The sequence below is a fragment of the Atractosteus spatula genome, chromosome 20 (assembly GCF_055471065.1).
Source record: "Atractosteus spatula isolate fAtrSpa1 chromosome 20, fAtrSpa1.hap1, whole genome shotgun sequence".
Taxonomy (NCBI): domain Eukaryota; kingdom Metazoa; phylum Chordata; class Actinopteri; order Semionotiformes; family Lepisosteidae; genus Atractosteus; species Atractosteus spatula.
In genome coordinates, this window is record NC_142725.1 from 601,883 (window position 1) to 617,107 (window position 15,225).

General features: G+C 38.5%; 1 protein-coding gene across 1 annotated transcript in view; it reads left to right on the forward strand.

Annotated features, from left to right (window-relative positions):
* The first annotated feature begins 3,973 nt into the window (after positions 1 to 3,973).
* The window catches only part of LOC148817386 (transmembrane protein 51-like), a 41,728-nt gene continuing 30,476 nt past the window's right edge, over positions 3,974 to 15,225 (forward strand). Inside the window, exon 1 of the mRNA XM_088938473.1 lies at positions 3,974 to 4,190. The gene's annotated coding sequence lies outside the window, so the exon portion shown is untranslated. The remainder of the gene's footprint in view (positions 4,191 to 15,225) is intronic.

The window sequence follows — 15,225 nt, forward strand, 5'->3', positions numbered from 1 at the left end:
TCAAAAGAAAGGAAGTGACTTCTTCCAAAATATCTGCCTAATACAGAGGTATCAGATACTGACAGTGAACTTCCTGATGTGTAATTCCTAGACTAAGATGATGTCTCCTACCTTGTTTATACATACTCCAGATGTTATTCATCATGTTTGTTCCCAATGCTGGTTCCTGTATGAATTCTCGAGGAGTAATGTGGACATTTAAGGTTAATGTTCTAATTACAAGGGACATCACTTAACCCTGTTTTGGTTTGAAGACAACAACTCAGGACCTCGTGACCTTCAAAAAGGGGGGATATGTAGCGGCAAGGCTTATTAAAGTACAGGAATTAAGTTTTCTGCTCTCTTGCCAGTCCCTCTCTCCTTCATCTCAGTGGTGCCTTCATCTCAGAGAGGCCATTCCATTTGGTTCACAATTAAGGTGTTTTTCTAGCTGATAGAGTGTCCTGATAAGGAACAACTCCCCAATGCTGAGATTCTCCAGCACCCTTAGTAAATGGTCATCTCTGGCGCCTTAAAGTCTGAGATTCCAAGGGAAAGTGTTATTCAAAGTTGGTTTACAACCCTAAGGTCAGAGTGCATGGTTACTCATCATCAGCCAATCAGGAACTGGTAGGGCAGGTTAACCCCACGTGGGACTCTGATGCCCATTAAACTTTCAACCAATGAAAGACCTGCATTTCCTCCAGGTAAAACAGACAACACAGAGTGCCTGTAGAACAGTTCCCAGGAGCAGGACATTCTCGCAGCGCGCCTGCTGGAAATTCAGCCTCAGGGCTCCTCCTAAACATCCCCAGACCACCATGGAACGGCCAGTGTGTCCGAGTGCCAGAACTTTCCTTTGTTCTAAGAGTCGAGAACGGAGGTTGCCAGCGCGTAACCAAAGGATCCACCCGAGGTTAGCCCTCGTGAACCCAATCTGAATCTAAGTATTCAGGACTAGTGCTTCATTCCTGACCTGCTGGGACCCGCAGTCACTTTTGTCCTGTGCACAAACGCTTCTTTGTGTCTGCAGGAGATCTGAATCCCCAGAGATTGGATGAGTATTCAACATTCTGCATTACCGCTCAAGAATTCAATTGTTACCTCAACCAGAGTTGATATCAATTTAATTCCTAAGAGTGATGTATTTGCTTTTGAGTATCTAGTGTAGAAGTTGTAGTCCAAGTTCATTTACGAAACGGTCTAAATGAATGATATACTGAACGTATGTCCCTCTTGGTATTTGTAACTCTTCGTGATTGAATATATACCTGTTGTATTCTGCTAACCCTCACGAGATCTGGTATGTTTTTATGCACATTTTATGTATTAATAAATGTATTTTCGTGTATTAGTACCCGTGTATGTGCGTTGTTTGAGTTATCCCGCAAGGTTGGATTCTAATACCATCAAAAGAAACATTTTGTGACTTACTGCTACAATTAATATTTGTCCAAGTAAATGCACAAACCCCTACATTTACTGGTGCCTCGTGAGAGGATGCCTACACGATGTTTTGACAAAATCTCAACACTGCTGCTAAGAGCTGAGTAAGTATGCACTTCTGGCAACAGCAGTTACAGCGGGATGCCCAAGGTTGCCACAACGTGTTTGAATGAAAACGACGTTTTGACTAAATCTCAACACTGCTGCTAAGAGTTGGTTTAGTATGCACTTCTGGCCACAGCAGTTACAGTTGCTTGCCCAAGGTTGCTAAAACAAATTTGTTTGAGATGAAAATGAAGTTTTGACAGAACCTCAACACTGGTGCTAAGAGCTGAGTCAGTATGCACTTCTGGTCACAGCATTTATAGTGGGTTGCCCAAGGTTGCCAAAACACATTTGTTTGATTTGAAAACGACATTTTAACAAGATCTCAACACTGCTGCTTAGACCTGACTCAGTATGCACTTCTGGCCTCAGCAGTTACAGTGGGGTTCCCAAAGTTCCCAGATCGCATTTGTTTGAGCTTTAAATAATGTTTTGACAAAATCTCAAGACTGCAGCTAAGAGCTGAGTCAGTATGCACTTGCGCCTGAAGAGGGCTCCACGGCCGAAACGTTGTGTTTTCTTTCTTCTTTTTTTCAGCATGGAATAAACCTATTACTTGTTCCTTTGCAGCCTATGCATGCTGATGCAGTTACTCACCTGAACTACTATGTACAGTAGGTTATTGCCTATGTAGGTTAGATACAGCTTGATTTCTTTACAGCATTATTGTGTAGTTTAAAGGAAGTAAAATGAGTTAGGATGGGTAGGGAATGGATACAGCAGTTTAAAGATATTCCTTCTGAAGCACAGAACAGATTCATCCCGAGAAGTAAATCAAAGGATAGAAAGCTGTGACCCAAATAGTTTAATAAAACAATTTTAAAAACATGAAGAAAAAGAAAGCACTCTTTAAATGGATAAAAAATAAGACAGAATCCAATTAAAAAGAAATTAAATAATTGCAACCTCATAATGTTATTGCAGGATGAGAGATTGAAAAGAATGATACAATGTTAGCTAAAATAAATAATAAAAAAGATTTTTCATTACAACAACAGCAAAAGATAATGTTAAAGTCTCAAGTAGTAAACACACTTAAGAAATAACAAATCTCCAAGGTCTGATGGTATTCTAGACCACTCGGTCCTTAAAAAAAAACAAGAGATGCTATTCACATATTCACAGAACACTAGCAAAACTCTTCCAGCAGTCACTAAAGTCAATGATAATACCCATTTTGACTTAAACTGTTACAGAACAGAACCAAATAATTATAGACCTACTGCTATTAATGTTATAAAGATAATTAGAGCTAAACGTGGGAATCACCTACATGTCAATTCTAGGAGATAGTCAATGCTTTAAAAAATATATGTACTGTATATATAAATCTAGTTATTGCCTAAAATTATGGCTGTTGCTTGTAGAATTTTATCAACAAGCAAATCCTATAATGGAAACAGAGATTAGGATAGGATAAAATCAGATATTTAGAAAATCAAAGGTACTGTACACTAAGAACTTTGATCTTCCTAACTTATATCAACAATTTAGATTCTAATATTAAGTAAACTAATCAAGTTTGCACATGGTAATAATGGAATGATTACCTAACACTGTAGAAACTGTTACTTAAGAAATGTATAATATTTTAGATAAAATTCAGCAACGGGTAAACACCCAGCAGATGATATGTAATGTAGACCAGTGCCGAGTATTGCACGCAAGCAGTGAAAACAAAATATAAATATAAAACATTTTTGAAGACGTTACTTAAGAAAAAGACAGATGTTCATATTGACATAAAGACCTATTTTAGAAAACTGTGTTCAATGTTGATCACCACAAACAAAAAAGGTAATAAAATAATAATAATAATAATAATAATAATAATAATGCAGTCTACAGAACAGCAGCTAGGCTCCAATAAATATGCTATACTGACAGGATAAAACAACACAATCTTTTTAGTCTTGATCAGCTACTAGGGGACCTGATTCAAGGATTCAGAATCCTCAAAGGCACTGACAGAGCGAGCTTCGCACATCTCTTCAGAATCAACAGTGAAACAAACTGATTGGAAATTAGTGGGAAGTGCATCTGAGAATAGAAGGCACTTCCTTACACAAATGTTTGTGGGAGTCTGGAGCATGCTGCTCAGTCACGTTGTTAAAGCTGGTTAGACTTTATTTAACCCAACAATACAGCAGGGACAATAATTATGCCTTTCAAAAGTATTAACCTCCTTCCAAACATGTTCCATTTTGTTGTAATACAAAACAAGTAAAAACATTGTAACACATTTTAATCAAAATGAGTTCTCAAACTAAGCACTTTTATGAGTGTAATTAACTTTCAATACAACTGAAAAGAAAGATAAAAAACTTCCACTGCTGGAGGTGAGCTCTAAGACCCGGGGGAAGGCGGCCTGCACTTCAACGGGTGTGTTAAAAGAGTTCCCTTCTTGCGGTTTGGGCGGAATTTGTACAAAGTTCCTGTCTTTAGTATCCAGCTAACCGAGACAGAGGGGAGGGATTGGCGGGGGAGAAGGCCTTTTCAACTTTGATTAAGCTCCAGCGGATCCTACGGCAAATATTACTAGCGTAAAATAAGTGATAGTTGGCGGGGGGGACATATTCGACAAATTCATCCATTTGGATGCTATGCTTGACGAAACGATAGCAGAGAAACTTTGATCAACGCTATCCGACTGCTCCGAGGTAAGGCGGTGTGTGTTACGGTACTGCAGATCACCTGAACACGTCGTCCTGGGCAGGTGATGGCAGCACTTCCTTGTGTTTTCCCTCTGGGCTGAGGTTCTAACCTCAGGTGTAATACAGAGTCTTCATGTTCGTATGCTGTTCACCATGCATTATGTGGCGGATAAGGACAAGGGGTTCCGTCAGGGTGAATGGGCGTAGTGCTTAATGCAGGTAAGTCCGGCGCCAGTGAGAGAACCGTTTCCGTATAATTTAGTACCAGGGAGATCAGTATCTCTTATTTAACGATAAATTAATGTTTTTTTTAAATGGCAGCTCTGTTAGAATTAAAACGCATGACAAATTGTGGATAATGCGATATTTTAAAAAAATATATATATATTACTTATTACAATCGTTGCTTCTTTCCTGTGAAATGTAATTTCACATCACTAAAATGTAATGTTTTAGCCGATGTGGCTATGCCGGGTCATATTACTGTCCCATCCATGCTACGAACCCCCTGGAAAGGCACCCTATCCGAGTCATTCCTGCTGTAAAAAGAGAATCATCAAGACTCGTAAGGTTGTTCCAGTTCTGTGCACAAGCCGCCTAACTCGTCCTTATCGAGTTGACGAGTAACTCGTCGGGCCCTGAGGCACCAACCAGTCATTTAAAAATGGAGCGATTGAAAGAACAGTAGACTACGCTCAAGAATTGTATGGTTTTAACAAACGGTGTAATTATACTAGGGTTTTATCTTTTTTCGTAAGCTTTAAAACTAAATATTTTAATTTGATCAGTTTATTCTGTTAAACCATATTAACATAAGAAGACTGATTAATCCAATTATAAAACTTCAGTTTTACCTCAAAAACCAGTTTTCCTAAAAAGGCACATATATACATAAAAACACTCCAGATCACCGAAGCCAGTTTGTATATTTTAGGTAGTAACTCTCATAAATAGTTTACTGCATACAGTAATAACACAAAATCCACCAATCTGTTTGGTTACAAATATTCTTCCCCGAGTCTGTTTTGCTTAAAGACTAAAGTCTGAAAAATAAAATAAAAACCGTGTATAAAATAAAGCGGATTTTCCCCCCTAAAAAATAAATTTATACTTTGCCTTGAGTCAATTCCTAACTAAATATATACATTAACTGAAGGATCGGTTATGTTTAGTATAGTCAGCATATCATGATAGTCCTTAGACGTGTAGTTTGGCTAAATATGAATTGCCGTTATATACAACGATACTAAATGTTTTTACGGACGTAGTACCGGTGGATACCACAATACTTTAGTGTAATGATAAACGTAATTTGGAAAATCACACAGAACTACGTAAACATTTGTCCTATACTTTTAAGCGAACATGAAGGAGTTTGGACTATATTACTGCTTTATTGCTCCCAGGTAAACTATTAAACGAAGCTAGTGAGGTGGTCTTTCAGGTAGTTTTAATTCCCGAGAGATGGAAGGTATTAGAAATGTGGATTTACTTTATTTAAAATACTTCGTTGCTCACTCTGTGAACACCTAGCTACGGAGAAAAGACCTAATTCAGACTGAAGAACTAGTTAATTAAGGGGAAGTTATTCTATGAACTGTATAACTTGCATTATAAGGCTGTATTCATATTATCGTTCAGTAAACGCACATTGCCTTTTGTAAACTTTTACTACAGTACAGTGGATTTGCAGCGATAACGGTTACTATAGCCTATGGTCATGTGGATTCTTTAGTCAAAACCCAAGGAAAACGTTTTTCAGTAAAACATAATCTCGACAAGTTATCGTTTTAAGATGTTTTTTTTAAATGTTTTTCTTCTTCTCGGATTGCGTTGTTTCCAAATCCAAATCTGCTGTTTCAAGTTTTTGATCTCTTCCCTGGTTCCATGCTCTGTGCATAAAAGAGGGAAACCTTTCTCACCTGTACACCTTTAACCGGATTTCCATGTAAGGGGAGGGAAAGGCACCATGCTACGGGATGCAGTTGGTGACAATCTTAACTCACCTACGAATTGCTTTGACCTGATGAATTTTATCCTTTATTTTGCGTTTCTCCTATCGAACTGTGCGGTGAAATATACCCGGTATATCTTGTTACTACAACCAGGCTATAAATTTGGTTTATTGTGTATAATACGGTCACCAAATAATAGAAAATATTTTGCTGTTCTAGAATAAACTGAGAGAAGAACAAATTGATCAATTCGGGTGATTAAGACATTATTTTACACTGACAGGCTGAATGAACTGAACTTTTTTTTAGTCTTGAACAGTGAAGATTGCAAGATGGCCTGAGTCAAGTTAAAGGCATTGATAAAGTCAGATCAATGGGCTTCTTCACATTTGAAAAGTGAAACATGAACTATAGGTCACAAGTGAAACTGTGGAAGTGCAACAAGTTAAAACTCAGAAAAGAAGATGCTTATTTACCCAAAGTGTTGTGGGAGGGTGGAATAAGCCACGTCAAAGAAAACAGTACACTGGCTTATTTTAAGAACTGACTGGCTGAAAGCATTGGATCAATTACCTATTAACTACTGCACGGGCTAGAGGAGCCTGCTGCTTTTTCAAGTTCTTAAATGATTACTGTAGACTACTTATATTGAAATAAATGTCACCCAACATAAATCTATTGATTATTTTTGTCAATTGAAGAAAACCTTGGTTAATGACAAAGTGATAAGCGTCAGTAAACCCACAGATGAAAATGGATATAGCTGCTTTTATGGCTTGGTGCTGTAACACTGAGATAAAGTGTACAAGCAGGCACAGCTTTAGATTCTTTCTGAAGTGTGAAACCATTTGGTCTGCTCTGCTTTCTGAGGATGGTTTGCCCCTGTTAAGTGCTATTTAAATTATCAGTAACAGCTGGGGATTTAAAGGCATTTGTATGCTGCTATGATTTCTGATACACAGCAAGACTGTCAAAGACTGGAAACTAATAATAATAGTAATAATTGCTTACACTAATCTAGCACCTTTCTGCACACTCCACACAAAGCACTTTACAGGTAATGGGGACTCCCCTCCACCACCACCAGTGTGCAGCCCCACCTCGATGATGCGACGGCAGCCATAGTGTGCTAGAACACTCGCCACACATCAGTTATTAGTGGGGAGGAGAGCAGAGTAATGAAGTATTTTTTTACAGTATAGTGTCCCCGTCACTATACTGGAGCATTAGGACCCACATAAACCACTGGGTGAGCACCCCCTACTGGCCTCACTAACACCTCTTCCAGCAGCAACCTTAATTTTTCCTAGGAGATCTCCCATCCAGGTATTGACCAGGCTCACACATGCTTAGCTTCAGTGCTTTGCCAGTTGTGAGTTGCAGGGTGATGAATAAACATCAGCATGTGTTGAATTAAAGAAAAGCTGAATAAATTGTTTGCATTCAAATGTTCCCCAATTTGAACCTACATGCTTTATGTAAGGTGATCTGTTGTTACTTCATCTTCAAAGTAGCTGTAACTTTACAGATCTTTTTAACAATGTCAATGATTGTCTGTTGTGTCCCATCGTGGGAGCTACATTGCCTCTTTGGCTTGATGATTGTTCTTGTGGAGACATGGAGAAGCAAAAAAAAAGCATACAGAAGGCAGAACTGAAGTCCAAGAAAGTTATGTTCAAACAAATGCACTCATCTGTAATACTCAAGCATTGTTTTTATTATTCAATTCTCAAAGAAGAACGACAAAAAATCTTAGTTTCAGTAGGTTGTGTTAAAAGCTGTGGTCCAAGTACACAAACTCCTAATGGGTACAGATAGATTCCACCTATGGGCTGTTTCACTCTCTGTAGTGTACTTCATTTAGGACAGAGAACAGGAAAAGCAGCTTTTAAACACTCTCTTTAAATGAGTGACAATGATGCAGAACATTCCCTGTGTAATCTGTCGATCTGTTATGTTGTTTGACCACTGTATATCACTCTTTTAATCTGTGTACCCTAGTGACTGTGTGAAGTACTGCAAAAAGTTGACTTATTCCTCTCTCTTGGATATAAGGTAGTAGTTGTATTCATGGGGTTGCATCAAACACAGCCAACCTATGTGTCTCTCCCACTGACTATTGAAAGTCTCTGCTTTGGCTTTTTACATTTGTTTTATCAAACACCAACATAGCAAGGCCCATACCAAATAACTGTCTGCTTGCTGTTACAGTTTTTGCAAAACAGTTTATTTTAAAGTAATTGTTGCTCTCCTAAATAAAACACAGTAGTATGGATCGGATGGTCAGTTTCTCCAAAATTAGGGATATTCACAGGGAATTCTTCAAGAAGCACAGACTGAGCTGGTCAGTCACTCTCTGAAGGGTCTCGGAGCTGCTGTGTGGCAGACGTACGGTTCTATCTTTTATATTTATCATGGGGCTATAACCGCATCTTGCAAGTAAAGAAATAAATAAGTAGCAATTATAACAATTTGCTCTACATTCTACAGAAGTGTCCTGTTAATAAAGTAGTTAGCATTTTTGTCATATTAAGATGGTTACCCTTGTTATACATCTACAACATGTCATGTATTCCAGTTTAATTTTTAAATCATTTATAATGTGGGATAGCATGGTGGTGAATGATGCTTTTATTAAGTGGTTTTCCTTTAAAACATCTGTACAGTGATTAGCCCATTAATTGCAAAGTGCCTCTGAAGTAACTGAATAGGCTTTATAGTGTCCTTTATAGTGTTCTTGGATAAGTTTCTACCAGCTCTGTTCATTTGAACACTGCAATTTTTGCCCATTTTTCTTTACAAAATTGCTTGACCTCCCTCAGGTTGGATAGGAAAAGTTGGTGGACAGCAATTTTCAACTCTTGCTACAGGTTCTTGATTGGATTGACATCTGGTCTTTGACTGGGTCACACCAGAACATTGACTTTTTTCTTTTTAAGACACTCCAGTGTGACTTTGGCTATGTGTTTTGGGTCATTGGTGGCCTCCCTGACTAGTGCTTGTGCATTTCTCACATGGATACTGTTTTTGAGGACACCGTTTTTCACAGTTTCACAGTTGTGCCATTATTTTCTAAAATAGTTTATATTGGACTTTACTGTGCTTTGGGGATTTGTAATACCGTAGGAATTTTCTTATACCCTTTCAGTGATTGGTGCTTTTCAATAACCTTATCCCAGATTTACATTGAAAGTTCCTTTGTCTTCATGTGGAAGTCCAATGTGTGAAACAGATACATTAACATTTTTACATTTCACATAGGTGACTTTATGAAAATTCTGTGGCACATTCATTAATATCTGATGGTACACCACAGTGCTAAAAAACACTGGTTGAAAAACATGGCTAGAGACTCATTCCAGGACTTCAGGAGGTGTTTATTTTGGAATACTTTTGTTAGTTGCTGTAAACTTTTTTTCTTTTCAAAGAGCTTTACAGAAAACATGTTTATATAAAAAGAACCATAATTTATACACTATGATTTAAAAATAGGTGTGAGATAAGGACAAATGAATTCTCCATTGCACTGGCAGCCAGTGTAATGATGCCAGCCCTGATCTATGTTTTTTATTTAGTTTTGTAGTTGTTGTGTTCTGCACAAGCTGCAGTCCGGATATTAAATTTAATCAAAGACCAGAAAATAAGGCATTAGAGTAATTTTAATCTAATGGAATTAAGGTGTGCATTTTTCTCAGCATCAGAAAGAAAGGAATTATTTATTTTTTTAAATCTTATGCAGGTTTCTGAAAGACATTTAACTAATGTTTAATTTATAACTTAAATGATAGTTCAGAACTAATATTTCTCTCATATTCCTTGCCTCGGAACAGATTTGAGGTAAATAAAACCTATTCGTATAAGTTGCTTCAGTGAACCAGCTCTCTGGGCGATAGGATAAAAGACCTGAAAGTCATTGGAATTCCATGAAACAGCCATCTTATTTCCTTTGCATCACTGCTGTGTGTAAAGCAATAATGGGTTCCGACGTGATGAAGACAATTTAATTTTGTGAAATTATCATTAGCTGAATTTAAAATTATCATTATAGAAGTACAGAGAGAGCTGCAGTAAAACATGCCTAGGCCATTCCTGTGCAATTCTCTGCCTTTGTGGGGAGGCTTGCGAGGTGACTGGACTTCAAGGTACCTATCTCTATTTGGGAAAACAAAATTAAAGAGAATAATAAGGTCACTGGCATCCATTGAACATCATAATGGAAAAAACAAACAAACATTAATCTGCTTGAGCATCATGCAAAGAGCTTTAAATTTGTTTTATCCTGTATATTGAAGGTCAGAATGTCATCAAGGGAGTCTGGGTATGGAGAAAATAGTCACATTATGTGACCAGATAATAAAAAAAAATTATAGATATAAAGTGGGAATTTGCCTTAAATGTTTTCTCTACATTTGGATGTGCTGAATTTTGGAAACAGCTGAGTTGTCATTATGCCAGAATCAGGCTTAGTTTTTTTCTTTTTATGCAACATACTGAAATGTTTGCAGGTCATTATCAAAGGGGTTAAAAGGAGAAGAACCATAAAGGGTATTTCTAATCTGTGATGACCCCACACAGTTATCCTCTGCCCCAGCACAGTTTTGCCATATGTAAAAAATGCATTCAAAAATTTCCTGAGTGCACAAGTTTCACCACAGTGCAACTGATCACTTAAATAGCTTCTGCCTTGTTGTAGCTAGTTTTAAAAAAATCTAGTTGAAATTGAGTGAGTGCATTGAGTATTGATTTACCATAATAAAGGATGCTCATTTTGTTGTATGGTTATTATAATATTTGTGAGCAAGTGGATGGCTAAGTAAATGAATGCATTTCTTATTGATTTATTGTTTAGCTTAAATAAATGCAAAGAATGCTTTATTTTCTCATATGTATGTTTTATGCATTGTGGTTAGTATTGCTGCCTTGCATTCAATTCCAGACCTTGGGTGCTATGTGTGGAGTTTGTTTGTTCTCAACGTGTTCACATGGGAGTCCTACAGGGTCTCTGGTATCCCCTTACAGTCCAAAGACATACTGGTAGGTTAATTGGCTTCTGGGAAGACTGGCCCAGGTATGAGTGTGTGCATGTCTGTATGTGCCCCTAGATGGTCTGGCATCCCATCCAGGGTGTATCCCACCTTGCACCTGGAATAGGCTCTAGCTCCACTGTAACCTGCAGTTAGAAAATGGTTGAATGGGTATAGGTATTATTACAGACATTCTCTTTATTTTTCTTCATCAGCAGGTAAATAACATAACACACTGTGATTGCTTTATTAAGGTTTATTATGAAATCTGTGTCTACTAGCTATTAGTAACTTTTATTAGTATAGTATATAGCAGTGGTTCTCAAACTTTTTGGACCAAGTACCACCCCTAATCCAACCAAAGCATCCAAGTACCACCTACAAGTCATCATCTCATAGGAACCCCAGAAATTCTCAATGACCAACATGAGCGCGCGTGCACACACACTCACACAGACATATAATAAATATTATAATAATAAACTTTATTTGATATAGTGCCTTTAAAGGTGGCTTCTCAAAGTGTTTTACAGAAAAAAAACATTAACAACAACTAATAAAAAAGCACCATTTCAGTGAGAGGGGTGAGCCTGTTTAGTTGAGCAAAGCAGATGTGAATTAATTTTTCGAGCCTTGATACAATTCACAACAGAGTCTAACGGATATTAAATCGTCAGGCATTTTCTTGACGGCAAAGGTCTCGCGGTGGATGTTGTAATGCGTCCATTAATTTCTGGAGCAACCTATCTAATTCGTGCAACTACACCGCTGTGTCGGCTTGTCATTGCTCTAGCCCCGTCTGTACAAACTCAGATGCATTTTATCCAGTCGAGGCCATTCTCTTAGATAAATTCATTCAGAAGCTGAAATATGTGCTCTCCTGTAGTTCCTGTTGGTAGCGGTTTACAGAACAGAAAGTCTTCATGGGACATGCCCTCAAACTCGTATCTAACGTAAACGAGCAAATTGGCCAAATCGACTACAGACTCATCTAATTGCAGTGAAAAACATCTGCTCATCTTAACGCGCTCTATCAGTGTACTTTTGATATAATCCTTCATTTCAATAATTCTATGAGTGACTGTGTCTTTCAGGGGGAGGGGGGCAGCAGGTCGAGCTGTTTAGCAGCTTTTTCTCTACACATAATACGTGTCAGCTCTTTTGCCAACGGTAAATAAGGTTCTTCAAAAATAGCGTAGCTTACCTGCTTTAGCAATCTGCAAGCTTGCATTTTTCCGCGTTTCCGTTTTTATTTCCGTATTTATTTAAAGTTTTTATTTCATGCGCATGGGAGCGAAACAGAGACGCTCGGTGTATTTTTCTCAAATTAGAACAGTTCTTAAATATTTTTCTGTTATCACGCTTTCGTGTGCTCACAAGATTACCAACGTTCGTAGCACGTATTTCTATGCATTCCTGTGTTTACAACGTTGGCATTGTTCCAAAATCAAGCACATTCTCCTTTCTCCCTATTTGCTGGAGATACAGTAGCTTTTTTTAAAAACAATTGGTCACTTGCGTCCGTAGCATGCATTCCTATAGAGTGGTATAGAATTACAGAGTATCTCTTATGTCCACTGAAGTATTAGCGCGCACTGTATCGTAGTACGTACGCTGCGTATTCGACACGTATTAAAATACAAAATATGAAAACCCGTCCCGATTTTTCAGCGCACACGACACAGTTCCAGGGTCATTTGGCGTACCACTTGGCGGCACTCCACGTACCACTGCCGGTACGCGAACCACTGGTATATAGTATTCTAATAGTGTGTACAATAGTCTGGTTAATCATGTTAAGAGGGTTTTTTCCATGGTTTCATTCCTATATCCACAGTTTTCCTGTAGCTTCCTCCAGTGCAGTATCCTCCAGAATGGTATGTTGCAGAAACATAACAACTGTGCAGGAGGAAGGCTCGCTGTATTCACTTTGGTTGTTACTGCTAGAGTTGACCCTTGTGCTGCCAACAGGGAAATGGTAGATCCTTCACAGTAAGAGTTTCCTTCGATTCTATTCGATATCTCCACTGTATCCCTGCTAATGAGAATACATGCCCCCTTTTCACTTTTATACTGTATGACTGCATATGAGGCTTGATATTTTAATATGTTCCTGAAAATTAATGGGCCTCTCTTAGAAATTTGCAACAGCATGCCACAAATGCCTAAATTACTTGTTTACATAGAGTACTTTCTCTGGGTATATGAATTATAAAGAGCACTGATCCCTTGTTGAACAGTATGGCCCTCTAGCTTATCTGATATGGAAAGATTTGTGTTGCTACATTTTTTTTATCCAGGAGAGACATCGGTGAAAAGTCAGCGTAATCAAGTGTGTGAACAGTACAGGAAGGGTAAGGGGTCATACAGTGATTTGGCATCATCCTGTATTTTGTTTTCCCTCAGAGCTGGCAGCTGTTTGTAGATGTGAGTATAGTATAACTGGAAAATTGGAAAACTGTGGGGATCTTCCTTTTCATTGGGAAAACAGCTGAAGTCTTTATCCTGCTTCTTGAAATGTTATTTGTAGAATCAGTCTTCCTCCTTGGATTTAACCATAACTCCATTTACAATCCCAGGACAGATGACACTTTTCTAAGGTACTTGGCCATCTAGACCTGCTAGAACTCCTTGTGAAGCACTTTTCAGTGTGCAGTTAGTTCTCGTAAAGCAGTAGATAAGTGAAGAATTTACTGAGGGAGAAAGATGGTGGAGCTTCTGGATCTCTCCAGAAGCCATAATCACCTAACCAGTTATGGAAGTGGAGAGTCTGGGAGAAGAAGCTGGCCCACAGTGTTTATGATGGTGCCTGCTGGTGTCATGGTCATGTGGAGTGGTGCCATGGGGCACCAGACAGTCTTTTAGAGGAATGGGCTGGGGAGCCAAGGAAACCTAAAACATATACAGTAAGGGTTTATTCATCCAAGCCTATAGTGTTACCACACTAGTAAAATCTGGTGTCGTTATCCAGGTCATAAAAACACTGCATCAGAATGTCGTAACTGGTTTTTATAAACATGGAATCACTACTTGCTCACACGGTTCAAAGACTAGCACAAGAAATAATGCTTCCTGATTGCAGGACATTCTCATATATAGATATGTTATGACACTGTTTTTTGGTTTAGAATAAAGGAGATATTTGATTCAAATATCAATTCAGAAAGATATTCAAATCATTGATAAAATTAACCCAGGGAACTAATACAGGGTCATGAAATACAAGGAACTCATTTATAATGTAATATAATAATGTTTCTTTATTAGCCCTATACAATTTCTTTCATTAGGAATTCGTCTTTTCGCATACCCCAGCTTTTCTCCATGAGACACAGACACAGACAAGGAGAGAAGCTTGGGGTCAGAGCACAGGGTCAGCCATTGTACGGCGCCCCTGGAGCAGTTGGGGTTAAGGTCCTTGCTCAGGAGCCCAACAGAGTAGGATTCCTCTGCCGGCTGCAGGATTTGAACCGGCATCCTTCCAGGCACAGGCACAGATCCTTAGCCACAGAGCTACCGCTCCGCCTGTGGGACAGAAAACAGGAAGATGTGTTTCCTGTCCTTCTACAATTCTTTCTAGGAATTGCAGGCTATCTGGAACAGGCTTTCCAGCCAGATGGTTTAAATCTGGGCAATTTAAGGAAAGGTAGGATTAAAATGTATTTTCTTAGTCTCATTTAGCTATTAAATTAGCAGATATTTAAAATGGACTAAATGGCCTCCTCAAGTACTACCTCTGTTGTGTTTGTATGTTGTAATTGGCTTGCACAAGCTGGAAAACAAGCTTGGAGTCCGTTGTTTCAATATTGTTGTATATTTCACCTTTTGCCCCTCCTATGTTCTCCCTTGATTGACCTGTCCCCTCTTCTATATGACACATTAGCCTCTGTTAATTTCCTCCCTCTCTCTTTCATCATTGTGCCTGTCTAGTAACCACTTGTCTTAAGTTTTCGTTAAACTTAAAAAAGTTACACCTACGGGAATGTGGAACAAACTGCTCAGCCAGGTGGGTAGCTGCGCAGCCATGTTGTCAAAGCCAATACCCTTGCTTTGTTCAAGAAA